At 43.4% G+C, this 22560-nt stretch overlaps 1 protein-coding gene across 1 annotated transcript in view; it reads left to right on the forward strand.

Moving 5' to 3' along the window:
- Positions 1-302: 302 nt before the first annotated feature.
- Positions 303-22560, forward strand: part of MYOM3 (myomesin 3) — a 508088-nt gene continuing 485830 nt past the window's right edge. Inside the window, exon 1 of the mRNA XM_085647857.1 lies at positions 303-610. The gene's annotated coding sequence lies outside the window, so the exon portion shown is untranslated. The remainder of the gene's footprint in view (positions 611-22560) is intronic.

Consider the following 22560-nt stretch of genomic DNA (forward strand, 5'->3'; position numbering starts at 1 on the left):
TGAACAACTTGCTGCCAGCTGAGCCCCCCCCCCCCCCCCCCCAATGGCCTCACTCCACCCTCTCGACTGTTCCTTGCCTGCATATCGCAGCTCTAAACTGGAAGGTGACTGCTTCCAGGTGCGTTGATGGATCTGATCTACACGCTCCTTCCCAGGGAAGAGTTTTCAGTTCTTTGTCCAACTTTCTGGGATCATATTCGACTTGGAGGAGGGAGCAATACAGATGAACTTCGTGAATGAAGAGGGCTTCCCCAAAATGCTTGCACCTCATTGGCACGGAAGTCTCCATTACCGCTGCATTGATCTTCAATCTGAAACGATATAATCCTCTGGTGCGACCTATTGAATAAGCCGTTTTGAGCAAGAAGAAGCAGGGCCACCTCTTAATAAAGACACATGCGCTGTGCATTTGTTCAAGGAGTGTGGCGAGCTCTTGTGTGGGGCTATATTTAAAACCGTGAAGTGGGCCCCGCTTGGAGGCGCATTCCTCGGTGGACCAGTCATCGCTAATGGTGGCGCGAGCAGGGAGCGCGCGATCTTTTGTCTCTCACACTCCGTCCTCCGGGAGCAGCCCCGGCCGCGCATCCTTCCCGGCCACAGCAGGCAGCCCGTAAGTACAGATTTACTTTCTGCTCGTATCTCAAGGCGGCGTGCCGGAAGAAAAGGAGATTCAACATTTTACTCTAAACCTATTGATGGAGAACTGCGATGTGTGCAGTTTGGATTAGGAAAAAACGATTGGAGTATTTGAGTTTATTCCAGCATCTAAGAAAATCAAATATATTCAAGTGTTACTGTTTAGTTGGGTGGCAGTCTCAGGTCTTGGAATTAATGTAATTTTTTTCTGCTTTGTTAATTACATTATTTGTCGAAATAAGTAAGTTTGTTCTAACATTTGGAGGTGTAGTGAATGAAGGCCAAAATACCGTATAATATAAAGCATTGTGGGCAGGAAGGAAGGTGTTTTGCATTTTACTCTACTTTATCAGGCACATCGGTTACCAGGCACTAACTAATCTTGATAAATATCTTTTAGATTTTTGCGTTACTCCTCTGTACTGTCTGATTCCCAGCTGATAGAAATGCGTGTGTTGGTTGTACATATTCCACCATGTTTCCTTTAAGTGGAAATGCCCACAACTGTTAGGCTTACAGTTTTATAAATTGTCGGCCACCCATGAAAAAAGCCGTCATTACTGATTATGCATAACAGAATTATGCGTTCCACAAGATTTTTGACTCACCTTCTGACAGACAGTTTAGATGTCCTCAGAGAACTTATGTCCTTAACACACACGCACACACATATATGTTGATCAGCCAGTTTTTCTTCATATGTTTTATTACTGTTGATATTGTTTTCATATAAAAAGAAGCCCCGTGTTAACATCCTTTAAAGGGAAACTCCTTACAGTAGGCAGAAATGTCTTAATGGCAAACTGACGACCAAGATTCCACCTGGACAATATTTAAGATCACAGTCTGAAGCCCGTCAGATCTGAGATTTCTGTATCCGCCCACGAGGGCAGGATCCATGCAGATTTTTCATGACAGCCACAGGCTATCAATGATGACCATTTCTTTCCATTCTATGTAAGTCGATCCTGTGTGATTATTCAGAGAAGATGGCCCAGATCCAGGTCAAACGACTTCATTTGTGACACTCAGGGACAAGCTTCTGACCACCTACTTAGTTAACCCATTCCGTGCTTACTTTGAGCCTGTGGTTGTGGTGGGGTCCACCAGCACTCATTTTGGTGCCCGCCACATATTTTTCCTGATCGGACATTTCCCAAGAGCAAGAGAGAGAAAAACAAACACGGGGAAAAAGGAGGAAGAGAAAGATGGGGAACTGATCACAAAGAGAAAAAGCAGGGACCGGCCGGAGGGAGGTAAAGGGGAAGGGGTGTCTGGAAATGGCTTAAAAAGCCCCCTGGTGGATTGTGCAGCCCTGGTATTCTGCTCACTGACATTCAACTGCACTGGCTGCGGGTTGTGCTCAGACCTTTGGGCACTGGCACTCATTCTGTTACAAGTTAAGCACTGTTTATCCTAGACAAGGTCAGTCAAAGCAGGGTATTTTTGTAGAGAGGTGTCTAGCATGGGGACTATAAACAGGGATTGACTCGCCTTTAGAGCAATTAGGCAGTGACAAAGGGTGGTGCGGTCTGAAAGGTCAGTGTGTGGCAGTCGCGGCCGGTGCAGGTAAGAGTGGTGAGGTAGGGCGGGCAAGGACGGAGTTGGCAAACAATGTGACTGGAAAAAATATTTTTTTTAAAGAAAGAAAAACACTTACCTTGTGCTCACTGCGTCTCTGAGTCAGCGATGCGGCTAGCGCAAAGACAGTGGATTTTTTTTTTTTTAATTGTTCTCTTACTTATTCCGTCGTCTGTCGAGTTCCGGTCGCCCCGCCCCACCGCACCACTCTTACCTGCACCAGCTGCGACTGGTGTGTGGGTCAGTTTGTTTTAACTATTTGTGGGCCTGTTTAATGGTCCGATGGGCCAGTTTTTACCATTGATTACCCTGACATTAAAACATGCATTCTCCCATACCTTACAAAACACCTGTATAGCATAGTTTTACAAGTTGAAAACGGCCCCAGTTTTCACTCATGAGCCAGGTTTTTTTAGCTAATTAATTCACTAATGAGGCCTGTTTACTGTCCCAGTCCGACCCTGACTATAAACCTTTCAGGGCAGATCCTTCACTGTCAAAGGCTCCTCCCCCAAAACACCCTGCCAAGGGCTTGAACCTGACGGCATGCAGTTCAGAACAGACGTTGCACTGCGCATGCGTATCCCATGCTACTGAAGCAGTTAACTTTATTTCGCGATCGGGGCAAAGTATGACCTGTTTCTCTATCAGTGCTCGCCGTTGTTTTTTTTTTTGCACACTTGTCACCCTGAATGTTACAACCGGCAGCACAACACCATCCAGGGTATTTAGACTCACTTTACATTCTGGAATAATTTAATCATACGGTCTGTGGCTAAAGCAAAACTACAAATCCCAAAATGCAGCTTTCTATTGGCACAAAACCATGAATGACTGAAGGAGCCACAGATGACACTCAGCCACTTGGAAGTTTTGGAAAATAAAATAAAGCAAGAGTAGTCAATGTTCAAGGAGGGACTCGGAGGACATTTAAATTTCCATCCTGCTGTATAGAGCTCACAATAGGAATAAAGTGTTGAATATTCGAAAATGTTTACAATCAATATGAAACTAGAAACAATGAAAAGAGAAGAGCAGGGAAGCGCTTCCGCTAAGAGAGTAATTGGTGACCTAAGTGATCTTTTCCATCAAGAATATTCTCAATGTATTTGTGGAAAGAAAGCAGCAGGGAGTGGCAAGTAACTCCCATAAAATAAGAGCTGACTTTTAGAAAATACAAATCGTTTGCAGCAAAGTAATGCATTTTTGATGTGACCACAGAACATTTTGCATTAACCCTTCCAAATATCATCCGCCTTGAAGGATGTGTTGAATTTATTTAAAACAAACCCCTTGTGTACATATTAGTGGATAGTGCATTTTTAGAGCTAAGCACTAAAGTGCTGTCTGGCTCTGCAAATGGCATTATACTTTTTGTAGTCACTTTTCCCTCTTCTTCAACTTGTAATCTGTCCCACTTTTCACTTAGATCAGTAGGTCTGACTCGACTGATAAACGGAATCTAACCATGTGTACATGTTCTGGAACATAACAGGGCATGCAGTAGGCAACACAAAATGGTGGTCGACATCCCAGTCACCTAAAATATGTCTTCTATGTTCACCTCACAAATATACAAAGGTCTTGACCAAGAAGAGGACCCTCAAGACATGACAGCCCCTCTGACCTGCAGGCACTTCACAGACCCATCCTTGCTGAGAGCCTTTTGCACAGTTGATGGAGAGGGATTTATCATGTGCCAGGGAGAGCTGATCTGTGATTCTCCTCTGTCCTGATGCCACACTAGTAGCATTTTCAAGGGCTTTGCATGGGCATAACATCATAGCAGTAAGATAATGCCTGTGTGTGCTAAGCTGCAAACCCTCTCGTAAACTTTCAGAAAAATACCTCCCCAACTCCCGTGCTGGAACTTCCACAGTGTTAGTGTGCAAAGCCCACATGGCAACAGTTATCGAAGAATATAGGGACATAGAAGTGAAAGTGCATGCCTCTTTACTCCCCGATGATATTGCAGGAAGTGACATCACATGCCTTTTTGCCCCCAACCAATCACATAAAGGGACGTCAAACGACCTCTGCATAAATGACTTAACAACAGGTGACATCACATGACCTTTGGCCTGATTATATCACCAAAACAGGCAACATGGAAATTAACTATAAAATAGAACAAAGGATTATCATTAAAACATAACCTGAAAGCATGAAGATGCATACCATTTCTCAAAATAAGCTACAACTGTTCACATGTAAAGTGTCAGACCCATCAGAAACAATGCACCCGCACACCATGACAAAATAAATTAGAACCCTAAAACATTAGTGCTAAAAACCATGCTGTCAAAGGAGGAGGAGAAGGTAGGTGAGAGGTGTGGACATCCAGACCCATAGCCAGGAGCATATTTTAGGGGTGAGTGGCCCTTAGCCATGACCAAACATTAAAGCTGTGCACTACAGGAGCATTCTTTCCCAAATACTTGTAGGGAAACAGGTACAGTATGCAAGGTTTTAAAGCATACAACGCTTTCTGGGTAATTTTTCATTATTGGTGTCACTGGTTATACTGCTAAACATCGGCCACAGAATATCATAGTATAAAAATATCAAGGACATTTATCAAAAGGATAGATTTACTATGTCTAACTCCACATCTACGTACCTTGAAGATACATATATTGCGTAGGTACATGTATGTGGAGTAAGGTTTAGAAAATCTAACACTTACCTGTTGGTATTTAGGATTCGATATTCTATCCTCCATTTTCCATGCCATCGATATTCATAAATCATATTAATTAGATGGGATTTAAAATAGAGGTAAATTGCAAAATCAGCTGACACAACTTTGTGTATTTTCTAAACTGGTCAATTTGTGAAATGCAAAGCTCTGAAGTCCTTTTTATTTTTTACAAAAAAATGAGCTGGCTTCAGGTCAGAGTCTTCCCTTCCCCACCCTCACCCCCACAGCTCTTACCTGAGAACATGTTCTTTTACCTTTTATATGTCCTGGTGGTGACAAACAGCTAATTTCTTTTTTCTCTACTTCAAGGCTTACTCTTCTCAAAGGCTAGCATTGGGAATTCCTTAGAACACTTTTTAGCTATAATTCCTGATTAGAAAGGAGTAGCTTAAATCATGTTTTATATCTTTGGAATAGTAATGATAAATCCTCTTTAGTGGTAAAATTGAATTTAACATTACTGTTTTAGAAATGCCACTTTTAGAAAGTGGACATTTCTCTTCTCTTACTGCTCAGTGTACCATGCAACCTGTCTCCAATATACGTCTGGGATGGGTGACAGCTACACCGTGCATACCCTCTAGACAGCCACACACACAGGAAGGGTGGGTGTAACAGAAAACTCATCTGCTTTCATCTACATACTGATAGCTCTTCCGGGGCATGAAGACGGATGGGGAGCTGACACTTACGCCTGATTAGACAGTGTCCTGTGTACCACACAAGGGGCTGATTACTCCCCCCACAGATAGCCTGACAGACAGGGCTTGGATGAAAGGGGACCTGTGAGCTTCAAGGGCCTGTTTTAAAGTCACCCCCACTTCAAACGCACAATTATGTATAAGTACTGGGGCTCCAATCCTACCAAGATGATACACTACTGGACGTGTGATGAACTCTGCGAGGAGTAAAGACTGCTGTGCTAGAAGGATGTCCTCTCTGCTTGACTGACTGTTCTGAAGGAACTACTTCTCTGCTTTGCTTAGCTGGCGTGCTTCCTGCTGATCCCTGCCCTGGTGCAGGACTGGACCCATCTCGCTTGAACCCAGAGTGACTCCAAGGGCTTGCTGGCTTGCCCCCTCTTCTGCAGTCTCAGGGCCATCAAAGACTTCCTGCAATCCTATTCTTGCTGCTGGACTCTTCCATCTGTGAGTTCTCTCGTGCCTGAGGTGCAAATCCAGTACTGGGCCTCAGAATTGGGTTCTGCAGCTGTTTTTACTTCAAAATCAACGCAGTGGTGACTTTGCACCAATCTGAGCTGACGCACTGCCCTTCGGCACAAGAGCCGATCAACGGCATCACTTCAATGGCCTGCGCGGCTTAACGCCGATGGACAGCGTGGCTCGACATCGTCACAGGGCTTGTATCGTAAAGGGTTTCGATGTTGATGCCTTCATCTACTGCATGGATCGACGCCGATGCTTCGCATCCATTCACTGGATCGATGACTAGGCAGCGCCTCCTTGATTCCTAGAATTGAGTTTACAACATCAACGCTTGCTTCAACCAAGGTAGTTTATCAGCAGGACTTAGTTGAGTCCTGTAGTGGACCAGCCCTCCATCATGGTCGGCCTGAACTTTGGATTTAGCCCAATCTAGCGCTATCTCAAGTAACCACTTGGCGCTACTGACTTCAATGCACTATTTTTGGTTTATTCTTTACAAATTCGTAACTCAGGTTCTTCTTATTTAATTTTTGTCCTTTTAATCTTGTTTTGTTCACACAAATATTCTCTATTGTTATAAACCTGTGCGGAGAATGTTTTTGGTGTTTTCAATGAGTTACTGTGTGTGTGTGTGTGTGTGTGTGTATGTGTGTGTTTGCGCTGCACAAGTGCTTTACATATTGCCTCTTTAGATAAGCCTGACTGCTCTGTGCCAAGCTACCAGAGGTTGAGCACAGGTTATCTTTTAGGTGCCGATTCCAATCCGGGTCGGAAAGCTCTCCGACCGAGCCGGATCCGGAGTATTTTCCGACCGAGCCGAAGTCCTGCAGTCCGACCAAGCGAGTACGATATGGCCGTATGCTGCCGGACTCAGTTCGGTCGGACACCCATAGAAGTCAATGGGAGCCGGTCGTACGGCGCGTACATGGGCTCCCATTGACTGAATGGGTATGTCTCGCGCAAGGGCGCCCCTACAGTGGGTACGCGTCGGTGCCATCCGCACTGTTCATGCCTGTGTTGGGGGGACCCTTGGGTCTCCCCCTGTGTCCGAGTCATAGGGCTGCGGGTGACAAGGGGTCCGACGCGGACCCCCAAAGGCAACCACCCGGACGTTTAGCGAGCTGGACACTCCGGCTCGCACAGGCTGTCTGACATGTGCATCGTACTGGCTCGGTCGTAAATCGCATCCATTGCACGCCACGGTTAGCTTACGACTGAGACGTATGGAGTGGTTCAGACTCGGAAACGACTCGGTCGGTGAATTTCATGTAGCTCGCATCGTACTTGCTCGCTCGTACAGCTGTACGAGTCGGGCGGAAAACACGTGTACGGCTCAAAGTTTTTCCGGCAGGATCGTGTTCGGTGCCCTTCCGACCTGGATCGGAATCAGCCCCTTAGTGTGTATTTAGCTTACCCTGACTAGGATTGTGGTCCCTGCTTGGACAGGGAACATACCCCTGACAACTAGAGACCTAATTTCTAATAATATGTTAACTAATAATGGGAGGTGGACTGTTAAGCATTGAAATCTGGGCCTCACAGCTTTGACTGCAAACCAGTGTTGATACCACAGTTCACATCAGATCCTTACACACAACACTGAGGCATCCCTGAGTGGTCCATCATGTCCCCTCTATTATTCAAATCTCCTAACCAAACCTGATTAGATAATTTAACCACACCTATTACAACTATGCAGATGACACTCAAATCATTTAAAAAAATGGGTAGTCTGGAAGACCTCTACAATTTAAAACTTGATGACTGCCTTTGGGCAATAAACACATGGAGGATGAATAATCATCTAAAGGACAATACAGCAAATACAGAGATTATGACCTATGGATAATGTCAAAAATACCAGGCTACTGCCATAGGGCCAACAAAAGATGAGGGCCCTCCACCAATATAAAGAGTAGTCACAAACCTAGGTACAACATTGGATTCAGACCAATATTGATACCATATGTCACAAAGAACACCTTGTACAGTATGAAAACACTATGTCACATCTTCCCATACTGGATACCAACATACTTTGCAAACTATTCTCGCACTCTTAATGTCCAAGCCTGACTATATCAACAGCCTTTAACTTGGTGCACCCACATTCACCTAACACAAAATACAAACTCATCAAAAATGTTGCCGCCAGACTTCTTCTCTGCCTTCACCCAAGAGAACACAAGACTCCAGTCTTGCAATTATTCCACTGGCTACCTATAGTTCGTGAAGCAATGTTCAAGGCACTTTGTATTGTTCACAGAGCTTTATAAGGAAAAGGACTCCTATTCTTACAAGTTAAATGAATTCAGGAAATACAAAGAAAACAGGATGCTGTGCTCCAGGCTTTCACCACGTATCATTCCATCTTACCAAAAGAAATCCATAAGAAGCACTGCTTTCACAATACCAATCTTTGAAACACAGTCACACCCTCAAATTCAGTCTTCAGCTTACAATCCACAGATTGGATACAACCCAACAAGCAAACTGCTTTCAATATGCAGGTACTCTAAGAAGGGCTGACCTATGGTTCACCAGGGCATTACATAGTTATGTAATTTCACATATGGCCCACACTGGTACTTACTGATCAAAAAAGGAAGTTCCCTTCTGTGTCAAAATACACTTCTAATTGGAATATCACAATTTGTTTACTCTGAACCAAAGAATTACACTTAAACATTAAGTGTCATAACACGTCTTAATTCGATAAAAAATCATTTATTCCACAAATTGCCGGCCCAATACCAGCTTTAAGTGACATTTAATTTAAAATACAATTTTTTAAAAACTTTTTTTGATGTAATCTATACACGAAGTCTGTAGTCACAGTTTTTCATAAACACTTAACAATTTTAAAATAGACACATATTTATTAGACATTTGCAAATAAAGCACAGAGAAATCCTTTTCATAAAATATTTTGTTGCAGTGCTATAGTTCAAAAGATAGTGACAATATCACTCTATTCTCCATATACTTGTTTCCTTGGTAAATGTTCTTCCAACATTGCCCAAACGCTTTACACATTGCCTCTGGGATATGCCTGACTGCTCATGCCAAGCTACCAAGGGGGTGAGCAGGGGTTATCTTCAGTGTGTAACTCCCTTGCCCTGACTAGAGTGGTGGTTTCTGTCTGGCTTAGGTGTATGCCCTAGCCAACCAGAAATCCCATTTCTAACAGTTCACAAAACAAAGGCCACAACCTTACATGGTGTAGCTTGCTGCCCATTTAAGTCAATGCTTCAGTGTCCCACATATGAACAGTAGGTGCTATGCAAATGCTGGAGTACAATACAATACAATACAATATTTATCTTTTGGGCATCACCAAGATTTGTTTTGATCCTATTAAAATATTTGTTTCCATCAAACTTCAGTATTGCAAAACATAACTGCTGATATATTTTGAAATAGTTGTGCAGTTCATTTACAGGTATTTACATTTTGTTGTGTATTAGAAAACACATGCCATCCTACAGTCTATCTTTTCACACTCCCTGTATCCAGTGACATTGTCACATAGTTCACTTTGTATAATTCTTTCACTTTGCAGTCAGAGAATGAAAAGTAAACATCTCTGTTTTAAAAGAATAGACGGCAATTTGTCCAAGACAAAGCCTGATATTTGACCTCTGCCTTTGGCATGGCAGATGTGACAAAGATAAAAACAAAATGCAAAGGCATTTTTATTGATCATTCACGTTCTGAGCTCCAGCATGATTAGTTTTCGACTATATTGGATGCATTCAAAAATGAATGCAGTTTCTTTAGATAAACAGAGTTTTCAATAATTGCAGTGCCAGCTGCCTGGGTCTTTGGTGGGGGGGCAAAGGTCAATGAGGACTGGCATGGTCCTCAAATGCCCACCATCCCGTGGCAACGGCCCTGGGGAAATCATTGAAAAGACCAGGGAAATGTATTATTTGAAACTCGAGCTCTCTCTGCTACACATATATTAATATCACAATCAACAGAAAAGCAGTCCATACAGAGGTGGGAAGTAGCTTAGTGGTGGCAGGCAATCAGGAAATGAAAGTCAGGATGTCTACAGTAGGTAGCTTAGGGACTGTGTCTTAGGGTCCTCAGAGGCTACAGAGAATTCCCAAAATTGTCGTCATGTCACGTGTAACCCGTCGATGGAAAGAGCCCTTGTTTGAATGTTATGCTATTTAAATTGAGATATATTGACCAGAACGTGAAACACATCAAGTATGGTGTGTCGAAAAGTAATATGCATAGGTTATGTCACTTAGTCTATGATACACATTCAACTGATATTACCTGCATTTGGCTCTACTTACGTAGGGCATGCCGTGTGTTTGGTAGTACTATCGTATGGCTCTCCTACAGTGAAATACCTCTACACCAAAGACTACTTCCATGAGCGACAGTGTTTCGTCCTTAAAGATAAACAAGGGGTTGGATCTAATAATCCAACATGTCTTACAGAGTTGACTCGGGCCAGAGGAGTCTTTGCTGGTGACATGTCCATCTTCTATAGAACTTTACTTTGGATAGTTATATCAGCAGAGGTATGAAAAGAGTATCCACTGTCGGATGGCGGATTCTGTTACCACCCTCCTCTAAGTTAGGCCCCAAGTGTTAACTTCTCTCATATTGACCAGTGTTTTTGTTCATATGCAAAAGGTTGTCATCTAGTAGACACCAGTAGGTGCATTGTTTCATTGCCAGGTGCCTATGGTCATATGCTGAATTTTGTGGTGACTAAGGTTATAGTGGCTTGTTTTGGTCTTTATACTGACTTTCTCCAATAAATCTAGAGTACATGATCAACCATGATCTGGAGGAATTACACCCATGAAAGTCCACAGTAAAAAATTTACGGACTTTCATCAAAAGGTACTTATGATGTTTCTAACATGCTGGAAACAAACAGTAAGTTAGGGAAACCAGTAATTTGGGAAGCCGCGGCCCGTGCAGGTAAGAGCAGTGGGGCGGTGGGGCCGGGGGGGGGGGGGGCAGGATTTCGACAGACGACAACGAGGGCAAATTAAATATTTATTTAATTTTCCCTCGTGGTCGTCTGCTGAATCCCCCCCACAACCCGGCCCAACTGCTCTTACCTGCACGGGCTGCTCTTGAATTTGGGCACCGACAATTTCTCCTAACTTTGGGGGTTCATTTGTAGCACGGGCAGCTTGTGATCGACAGTCCACCAGCATCAAAAGACATGTGTTGATTTTCCACCAGACATTTGCTCTCCAAAGTCTATCTTCCAACAGCAGATTCAACCACAGTTAAACCTCCTCCACCTTGAAGGAACACTCATAATATGGCAGATTTTCTACTGTCACTTTGACACTTGAGGAAAGTTCACCATAGTGGTGGAGAATAATCTGACAAAACAAATTGTAAATCAGCCTTTTAGACTTCTACGATGCAGGCATTAGCTCATTCGCCTACAGTCCTGCTCCCTTCGACTGCATGTGTGTGACTGCAATTGTAATTAGTGCATAGGGGAGGGCATTTATTGTTTAATTAACTCATCATACTCGGCCTCTCAGCTGCTATTATTTAAGCATGGCCTTCAGCAGCAGCAGGTGATTTAGTCTTGCATTGATTAAACAGCGAGGACAGAGGTCCTAGCTGATCACTGCCCCCTTTCATCCATCGCATCACGTAGACACATGAGTAGGGTCTCCCAGCAGACTTCCTGTCAGAAGAGAATCACATATGTTGGCAGATGCGCCTGTATTATTTCTGTTCTCCTAATCCCTGGCTGGCAACCACAGCACGGATCAGATTCCCTGCCTCTACATTCACAGCTCCCTAGGCCTTTTACTCTCATTAGTGCATCCAATGACATTTTACAACGCATTGATAGCATGAGAGGAAAGGTCAGAGGAGTTTTAGTCCTAGGAATTGATCCCAAGGAATGACTCTCAAGATTGCACGTTCCCCCCCAAAGCATTCGTCACCCTTCTCATGAACCGGGTGTAGACCCATGAAACACACCTGGAGGGAGGAATGGAGGGTGAAGATGAACAGACCATTAGAAGCCGTGGAAGAGAAGAGAGCACCGTACTCCTCAAAAATCTTCTCCTAAACCCTGCATAGCACTCCGGATGAACACTGGCATGAGAAGAATATTTATGTATCATCCAATAGGAATTGAACCCCCTTTCTGCAGCTGGCATACACCCCTGAAACCCTGAGTATAACTATGCCAAAGGATTGTTACCAGCTTACAGTGGGATTACAGTGGAGTGCGCCGACCCGTATTGAGGCCCTTCTTGAAATGGGTTCATGGTGATTGATGGTTTCAGATACAGGGTTTGCACCCCTCTATGCTGGGGAATGACTGGGGTGATATAGAGCGCGCCCTCTTAGGATAATGCTGAATCTATGCATAAACTGAAGGTGCTCTCCGAAAAGACCTTAGTGCCCTCCAAGCAACTCCCCAAAAGCCCTATCCTGAGGGCCTAAGCACCTTTCCTTTTGCATAGCCTCATCTAAATTGCACAGGACATCTATCAAACTATTTGCAGGCTGAAGTTCAGCTGGTGCTACATTCCTATGAAGTTATACTGAGAGCAGATTTGCAAGAACAAAACAAGATAAATCGGGCGTTTTTTTCAACAAGTGTAAGTTTCCAAAGGGCACCTTCATTCTCATTGGACTCTCTCTTGAGGGATCTTAAAAAGTACGTCAAGAACTATCAGTGGTGGCTGCTGGGACCAGAAGTGGTGAGGCAGGGGGCCAGGAGGAGGGGAGGCAGTGGTGATAATAAAAAAGTAAAGATTCCTTACCAGTGTACCGCCACCGCCTCTCCTCCGTCTTCTTCTGTTCCTGACTCCCAGCAGCACACAGGCTCCCAGACTCACCTAAGTCAATCACATCTTACCAGCATGACAGCAGCATTGTGATTGGTCTGCGCAGCCAGGTTTGTCGCTCAGACAGTGCCTGGGACTGTTCTCTACATGGCTGTGCAACACAGCCGGGTTGATAAATGCTAAGTGTGCATGATGGTTTGGCTATCCTAAGACGGCCGGCCAAACCATCATGCACACTTATGGTGCCCATCGCTCCTCCTTGCTGTCTACTGCTATCCGTCAAGATAGCCCCGCCCGCCTTGGCTCAGTACTGAAAAATAAAATGGTAATAACATTTTGTTATCATCGTTTTATTTTTCATTTTTGCACCACTCACAGAACAGTGGGTCGACACTCCTCTGCCTCAATGGAGGTGCCACCACTGTAAGCTATAGGATCAGTATAGTAGGATCTACCTCTAGATTAGTGTGATAAGGAATGTCTTCAACCTTTGAAAGGAAATTTCAGCTTCTCGATTGGTTAATGTGTCAGTTAAATAGTGTGTTAATGATGCTCCACCACCCCCCATGTTAATTTAGGCTAAATTAATTTTCTACGTTTTTCACATTTTAATTCGTGAAGCTCGGATTTCCAAGAAAATAATTGGTTCCATGAGTTGCACAAAGTCAAAAAGCAATGGTTTTCCAGGAATTGATCTAAGCAATAGAGAGGCAAACAGAATGTAACAAAGAGACACGAAGTAAGAATTGAAATACATTGTAATCTTCCAGCATTGATTACACCTATATAAATTGAAACAAAAAAGCTTCTTTAAAACCATATACGATAGCAATCACGAACAATCAAGGATGAATTTGTGAAGAAAAAAATATATATATAAAGATCAATTAAGTGCAGGAGGCTAAGGGCCTTATTTTGATAGGGGTCGGTCGAGCCGCCACCCGCTATTGCAGCGGTCACGAGACTGCATTAGGATGCGACAGCTGGACTGGTGGTAGGAAAGTGCTCTTTTACATGGCAGCTTGTGCTGCAGCCCAGGAAAAGGGGCGCAGCACAAGCTGCCGTGTAAAGGAGCACTTCCTTCACATCTATGCACCGTGTGTCATGCACCATGTGGTGCATGGCACACAGTGCATGGAGATGCGTGGGGGCACTAGATGGGCCCTGTGGCCCTCTACAGAAGGGGGCCCTGTTTGGGCCCCCAAAATCTGTTCCCAACAGCTTTTATGGCAGTCTTTCCGACTGAAAAGGCTGTCGAAACAGGATATCGTAATCCCGACCGTGGTGACTCTCTCAGCACCGCCTCCATTCGGGATTGCAATTCCGACCACCACCCTGACGAGATCACTGATCCGGTCGCAGGCGGCAGTCTCTCCCCCCCCCAGATTTCTTAGGTTCCGACCGCCTGGATTGTAATACGGTGGTCGGACCGAAGGGCTGTCAGTCGGTCAGACCACCACCGATGGTCTGTCAGTGGTGGTCCGACTGACATCGTAATCAGGTCCTAAAATATTTCTCAAGAGGCCACTGCATCACCCATTGCCCCTGCCAGCGCTGCCAAATGGCAGCACACTCCTTCAAATGCGACCATTTGGAATATTTCAGGTTATCCAAAGTTGTAAGAATGTCCTGGATGCACAGGTATTATATTTGTTTGCGCTGCCTTTTTAATTGATTAACGCTCTGCTGATGTCTTGTGCTTAAAAATAATCTGAGAGCACCAGCATGTGGTGGACTGTCATAAACAAGCTAAGCACTGCGAATTATCAAACAAATTACCTAGTGAGAACACTAGGGAAGAGGGTGTAGTGCTTTGTAGCTGAATTACATTGTAAAATGTGTATGCTCAAACATTCGTAACAAAATGCTAAGCTTTAATGGGCTAAGTAAATGTGCATGTGTGCAGGGTCGGACTGGCCTATAAGGCAATCAGCCAGTGCCCTACAGGCTGGTCTGGGAGGTCAGTGTATAGGCCGTTTTTTTGGCTGTTTTGGGACCTTGTTTTTGCAGTAAAATCCATGCAGTCTTACTTACCTTGGAAAACATTTATACAGTGTGACATTACACATTCAAAATTGCGCCAGTTTGGAAACATGGGCCACATTTTAGCTTTCTAATTCACTAATGAGAGCCACTTTTGTTTTGGTATCTGGGCCTCTTTTCTCTGCCAGTTGACCCTGCATGTGTATCATCACTTTTCAGCAGTTTAAGAGCCTAGAACTCAAAAAGTATAAGTATAATACGAAAAAGTGATGGATAAAATGCTTGAATAAATCTCAGCCACTGTTGATTATTCAGACCGCATCCAAGACCATTGCTTTTTGCTCACTATACCATCTCAGATTCGACCCAGCCATATGCAAATCAGCCTTGGTCCAGCTCTAGTAGGAACAGTCCAGCCCGAAATGTCAATCCAGTCCCTCTGTGAACCGGACCACTAGCAACTTGAGACCAGGTTCGGACTATTTAGGCCTCTTCTGTCAAGTGCAGCTTAGTTCCAGTGGCACAGTGAGCATGGGACCCAAATCTGGCCATACCCATCCACTTAGGGCGTCACAGTGATGGAGCGCAAAAACCCTTAGCAACGGGGAAAGCAACCTGAAACCGATATCCTCCATACGTCACAGACCCAACGTCATGCTAACTCATGCACACATGCAGTCATTGGTGGGGCCCATAACACCAACACTCATACTCTTACTATCACACCGGTCTGTACATACGGGAGGAATGAATGGTTCAAGCGCTGGACATGTGAGGGAAACACCTTATATCCTATAGGGAAGAAAAGTTATTTACAAAATATACATTAACACCCTTTCACCTATGGAACCTTGATCCTAAACATCAAGGCAGTCTTCCCACTTCGGTCAATGGACCAATTTAGTTGGATTGGTTGATGGTGATTTAGAACCAGCTAAAACACATTTCAGGATTTCGATCTTACCTTTCTCAATAAATCACAAACTCATTTCTTGTTAATCAATTTCTTGATCTAGATCTTCATAAAGGTTAAATTCGGTTTTGGAAAATTTATATCAAATTTCATGTAAATCGCAGAACATTATATTTACCTAATCTGGCTATCTGGAGTCCTCTAAGTCATTGGGTCTGCATACTCAAATCTGCCGTCAGTCGTCTAAAGCAGATCAAAGTTCAAAGATCTTTGCTCAGCACGCTACAGTCTCAAAGGATTGGCAAAGACCAGAGCCGAGCAAGCATCCACCAGTGCCCATAGAATTAGTAAAAGTTTGCAGTCATCAGATAATTGGGCAGCATTCGCAGCAGCCGCCCTAAGTCAAAGCGTTCGCGTAGCGTCACCGTCGTCGTTTGTCGCCAAAGTCGAAGTTGATCGTTAGTCGAAATCGATAGACCAGCCCCTCTCTATTCTACCACGTATTATTATATCAAAATCAAAGCAAGAAGATACATTTTATAATTCTAGCATGGTTATGATTGGCTGGTTGAGATCGTCCGATGGGAGCTTCGTAGATTTTTGTATAGTTCGGGGGGTGATGTCACAAATTCATGTAAAGTCAGTCCGTTCTGGGTTTTTGTGAAAGTCTATTGTCTTTTGTCTTGGCCGTCCTCCTAACTTGGCCTAGTTCTGGTACATTGGGATACAGGTCATGAAGAGGCTACAGGAGTCTTTGTCGCAGCTGCGCGGATCGCTCCGCGCTTCGTGGGACAGTGGCCACTTTGTCATGTCGTGTCGGCGGCCATATTGGATTTAGGCCCAAATGTTAACTTAAGCGAAACAAACACAAAAGAGCAATTAATGCATAAAAATAATGAATCTAATGTTAACCCCTTACTAATCCCTCTATGTGCTTGTATTTATGTAGCGTATAGCGACATTCAAAGCTATTATATTCACCTTTTTGGTCCTCCTTCGGGGCAACATTAAAAGACATCACAAAACCAACATTTATCATGCAGTATTCTATTTACTACATATACTACTGTTAGTATACGTACAGATTTTAGTCATAAAGGTTATCTTGCCATGCAAAATGCAAATCCCACGTGTAATTCGTATATTAATAATGTTGATTAATAAACATGCAAACTCATTTAGTAATATTATAATTAATAGATTATATAATTAGTATATTCATGCAAATTTGGGTGGGGGTATAGAAAATGTTGTACTACCCGCTCCATCAACAGCAAAGAAGACAAAAAAGTGATGGATTAAATGCTTGAATTAATCTCAGCCCCTAGCAATTAGTCAGGGCTACATCCCAGCCCATTCAATGGCTCCATAAGTGTCAATTGTACAAATATAAAATGGAAATTATGTATACATAAAGTTAATGTACAAACAATGGCATACCAAGATAATGATCCCACCCCCTTTTTGACAGAAAAATACAACTATTGGAGTACAGTGGGCTCCTGTTGTCCACAGGGCTTTGGTGCCATTGCACCTGCTGCACTATTAATAGCTGTGGCCTGTACACAAAAAGTATTGTTTATCTTTGGAATGTTCAGCAAGCCAAATGTCATAGAGTGAAGCAACTGCTTATATCTGACCCGGATAAAAATAGAACTTGCTTTCTTCCAAATAACCCCCATTTGGATCTTGCAGCAGGAGACATGCCTCGCATTTCTCTTTGAGATAAGGGGACTCAGATAGCTGGATGCCGAATCCCAGAAGAGTGTGGGAGGAAAACTAGCAACAGCTGACAAGTGAGGAGATATCCATAATCCACTAAGAGGCGTGGAGACAGACGGAGGCCGCCATGTTTACTACCTAAGACATATATAGACTCACCCTTGCTCGGATACAAAATGGCGCCGCTCGATCCGAAGACTTGATCCAGGCAGCATATCAGATTCCAAGATGAAACCAGAGCTCAGGGCACAGAGTAGTGGATAGAAACAAACGCGTGGAGATGGGAATAGTCACAGAATGGACTTCCTTGGCTACTCATGTGGAAAGTGAAAATACTTAAGAGGGCCTGCTGTCAGTGATCATCACAGTTCAGTTCCAGAAATGAAACTCTTGCTGAATACTGTGCCAAAATCCAAATAGTCCCTGGATAAGCATCACCACAGATGCATGGGATAGTGTTACGTGCAATGGCATGCATTTCACAAATGCACGTTAAAACTTGTGTTCCTTATCCTTATGCACTTGTGGCATTAAGTGGTCGCACATAATGAAACAAGTTCTTAGTTTGGTGTTCTCTCACTGTGTAATGTGCACTTTCATGAAGCCTGGCACATTTTTACCCATAGCTTTACTTGGAAGCAGGGCCAGCCTTTGCTAATACAGCGCCCTGGGGGAAATCTAATTTGGCGCCTGCATCTTGCTCTTCCTCTGCTCTCTTCTCTCCCCAAGGTTTTTCCTTGAACCTTTCCTAAGTGCTGTATGTGACAGGGCATTGTTTAATTTGTAAAAAAATAAATAAACAAATGAATGAATGAATAAATAAATAAATAAAAGCAATTGTGCAACATTTTCCCAAGGAAGTCGTGGCCCACTTTCACCATGATGTGGCCCATTGCACCACTGGGCCACCATCGCACTGCCCACTGTCTTCAGTGCCTGGACCAGGTCCGCTTGGAAGCAATATCAGCTGGTGAACCTACAAAATAGGTTTGGATGGGGGTTCACCTCGAAAGCAAAAAACAATAACAAATGGTGACTTTTACAGCATACTTGTCAAGTAAATGATCCCAAAAAATCAGAAGGTTGAAGGACATTTAGGAACTGTTCCAGTACTTATATGGTGTTTTACTGAGTACTTTACACTCCCTGTTATTATTGGCACTTGCCCTCCCAATTTCACATGGCCTATCTCTTCTAAAAATGCATACAGTAACTTTTATTCACTTATTTTTCTCAACCTGTCCATTGAAGTAGATTCTGAGAATGCAATTCAAGGGAAAAGGTGGACATTTCAGAATCTGTTGCTTTAGACCGGAGCCCTCATTAGTTACTCTCAAAACCAATGCATACCTCTTTTTAAACCTCAATTGGCAGATTTACAAGCCCCTTGCGCCTTTTTGCGCTGCCCTTGCGTTACTTTTTTTGATGCAACGGTGGCGCAAACAATGTGGCCTATTTACAACATGACGCATCTAGGGAGATGCGTCACGTTTTAAAGCCCTGCGTCACATTATACCTTGGTCAGGTATAATGAATGCAGGGTGGACACTCCCACGCAGGAAGGCCTCGTAAAAGTGACGCAGTGAAATCCACAAGATTTCACTGCACCACATTTAGGACGCCACTGCATTAAAACCTTATGCCTGCTTGAAGCAGGCATAAGGAGTGACGCAGTACAGTAAGTATAGGCCTCAGAATACATTGCTGGAGTTGAGTCGTGCTTGTGACTCAACTCCAGCAATGCGTGACTTTTGGGCCAACAGATGCGTCAGAATTTATAACGCATCTGTTAATGCTTGAGCCATGGAGCACTGTATTGTAAATACAGCGCATCCATGGTGGCGCAAGGACATGACGCAGTCGCAAGGAAACTGAAGCATCTATGTAGATGCGTCAGTTCCTTGTAAATCTGCCCCTAAGTATTCAATTAGATTTGTTTCTAGTAGTTTATTAGTCAACCAGCCATGTGCATTTTACAAAACATTCAGACCTTCCAAGGAGTGGATTAGAAAAGTCTTACATCGAGCGGTCTTCCTTCTTTGGTCAATGTGTAAGGGTGCATCCACTTTTAAAAGTCCTTGTAAGCACTTAAGAAAAGTATATAAGATAGCTCACTAGGTTGAGCACATCAGCTTCAGTCCACAGCATGGCCAACTCATCCCTTCCTCCTCCTGGGAGTGATAACATGTGTACCAAACAGTTGGGATCTCTCTCTCTCCTTTATCTCTCAGATAATTTAAAATGCAGACAACTTGTTGCAATTTGATTATATTATGAGCATAAAGAACAGCAGTCCTCAACATTTCAGTACCTTTGTGAACATGATTAGATTTTCTGCTCCAAGGGGGAGGAGAACAGGTTCAAAAAGCCTGCAACATTGAAGACATATAAAAAAGGGGGAGTGCCCGTGGGTATGACTCTGCCTCAGAAGTGTAATACTTTAAACGTAAATCAAGATGGTCACTGGGCGCTGTCACTTTTGTTTTTAAAGCATATATGAAACCAGTGGCATGGAGCCTGAGTGAGGCAGCAAGCTTATGGTCACTTCCTATTTATTTGCATGTTCTTTGTTTAGCATAGCAGAGACTACCATTGATCGTTCCGACTCTGTTCTCAGTTCCGAGGAAGGCGCTCTCCTCCCTTCCCCTCACCTAAATAGCCTCCTTAGATGCTAAATTAGAATGGAGGGGCACCTGGATAGCGAGAAGGAGTGGGAACGAGACAGGGACTAAGAGAGGGAACACGATAGTTTATGCAGCGAGAGGCGACCTTAAAATAAAATGACAAATAAAAAGCAAGGCCACTGCGCCCCTCTGAAATCAGGCGCCTTGGGCCTGTGCCCTGATCGCCCAGGCCAAAATACGTCCCTGCTTGGAAGCAAGGATGGGCCCAGCCCTTTTAAGCAGTACTTTGACGGAATCCACTGGAGAAAAAGTTGCATACACGGTGCATATTGGCCCTCATTTAGACCAAAATACTTTTGGGGAGTGTATTGGGAGACGTGTTTTTGCGGCCAATTTACACATTAGGGGCAGATTTATGAGCCCCTTGCGCCACTTTTGCGTCACTTTTCCCATGTTAAAAGTGACGCAAAAGTGGCGCAAGGGGCTCATAAATCTGCCCCTATGTGGGTTAACATGTGGATGATGTATTTAGGCCATTTTATGTATAGTGTTTTCAACTTTTCTGCATTTACCCCCACTTTCCACTGGGTAAAATCTTGGGGTAAATTCAAGCACAAAACCACGTTCAATTTAATTTGTATTTTGCTCTCAATTTATGGCAGTGCAAAATAGGTGCAAATAGTATTTGCACTTATATTTGCACTATTATTTCCTCCATCGCTTGCTCTATTAGCAGGGTCTAAGTGACCTATTTTATATGCAGGTGAAGTTTGTTCCATCTCACCAGAACATACATTTCGAATTTTAGGGGTTTCGTCCTTGGAATATATTTGTGTGATGTGTGGGTGACCCTGTGTGTCCAGGGCCTCCATCTCACTTACGATGGACCTGCAAAACCTTTACTTGCCACACCATCAAACCGTTCTGCTTCCCTCCCTTAAAAAGTAAAAAAGAACAATGGAGTGGGATCGATTTGCCCACAATAATACTTTATTTAATTAATTAATTCATTAGTTACTAATTAATTAATTAAGGGAAGGCTGCTTATTGTCAACTATTTTCATTTTTCAGACGAGGGAAGTGCCGGACTGGCCGTGCCAGACAAGGATCTGAAGACATCATAGGTGTCTTCAAAACAGTGCGTCGCTTTGCTATTGTTGTATGTCACTTATTTATAAGTTAAACCCCATGTCATGCCTCATAATGCGCTGGCCCTTCTGGATATAACTGCCCACACTCCTCTACCAAGCTATGAACGTCAGTAGGACTCCAGAGATGCAAAGAGGAGCAAAGATATGTTGTACTATCAGCTTAAGACTGGCATCACTGCTGGCCCCCTTAGGTGCCCGTGACAAACACAAGACGTGGCAAAGTGTCAATAGGTGTGTCTTTAATTAGCTATTGCACAAAAGCATCATTCATGCATGCCAACCTTAGCACCTGTTAGCACATAAATGTGAATCTTGAGTGCATGTCTTTTTATTCAAGACAAAGGATATAATTATAAGAACAATAAAGAAATATGTTACTAAATAAGACAAATTCGCTGACTGATAGCAACTGTATCCACGTCATCGAAGGTCACAACAAAAATCACATCTCTAGCAAACACCAAGGTAGAACAAGCATTTGCAATGCAATTTGCCTCGTATCACTGAAAGTTTGAGCTATTGGCGTTGCTTATAACAATGCAACGCCAATAGCACAAACTTTCAATAATGCAAGCGAAATTGCATTGCAAATGTTTTTTTTCTTTTTTGGGAACAATGGCGGCACCCGCGCTTATTGCTAAAAAAAAAAATACATAGAAAAATATAAATTGCAATTCAGTAGCTCTCACATTACCTAAAGTTTGAGCTATTGGCATTGCATCATCATTATCAACGCCAATAGTTCAAATTTTCAGTAATACAGGACCTATCGCTTTGCAAATGCTTGTTGATGCTATTGACTGGTGGCGCGAGAAGGGCCTTCTTGGAACTGGGAAGTGTAGAAGGAGCTCCCTAGGTGTGGAGGCAGATATAATAAGTCTAAGATCTGAGGGGTATGGATATATTTTTCTCAATAGTCTGAGTTGTGCAGACTTGTGGGTAGCTTCTTAGAGCATAAGGACACACACCCTCATGGCCCGTGGTCAAAGGGTTGGCACGTTTATGATGTGCACAAATGAGTATTAGGTAGATTGAACTCGTGGCAATGTATCTGTGATGAAAGAGGGGGAATTTAAAGATATGAGAAAGAGTAAGAAATAAAAAGAAAGGGCATATGACTGAAGAAAAATGAGAAGTGAGCAAGAACGCAAAGGAGAAGAAATGAAGCAACAAAGGGAAAATAAATATATGGCGAGCGCTATTAAAGATGGTGGTATGATAGTGGAGCCGGTGGAAAAAAGCGGCAGTATGAAAAGACCTGAATAGCGCGGAGAAACGGC

Source organism: Triturus cristatus, chromosome 3_2 (genome assembly GCF_964204655.1).
Source record: "Triturus cristatus chromosome 3_2, aTriCri1.1, whole genome shotgun sequence".
Taxonomy (NCBI): domain Eukaryota; kingdom Metazoa; phylum Chordata; class Amphibia; order Caudata; family Salamandridae; genus Triturus; species Triturus cristatus.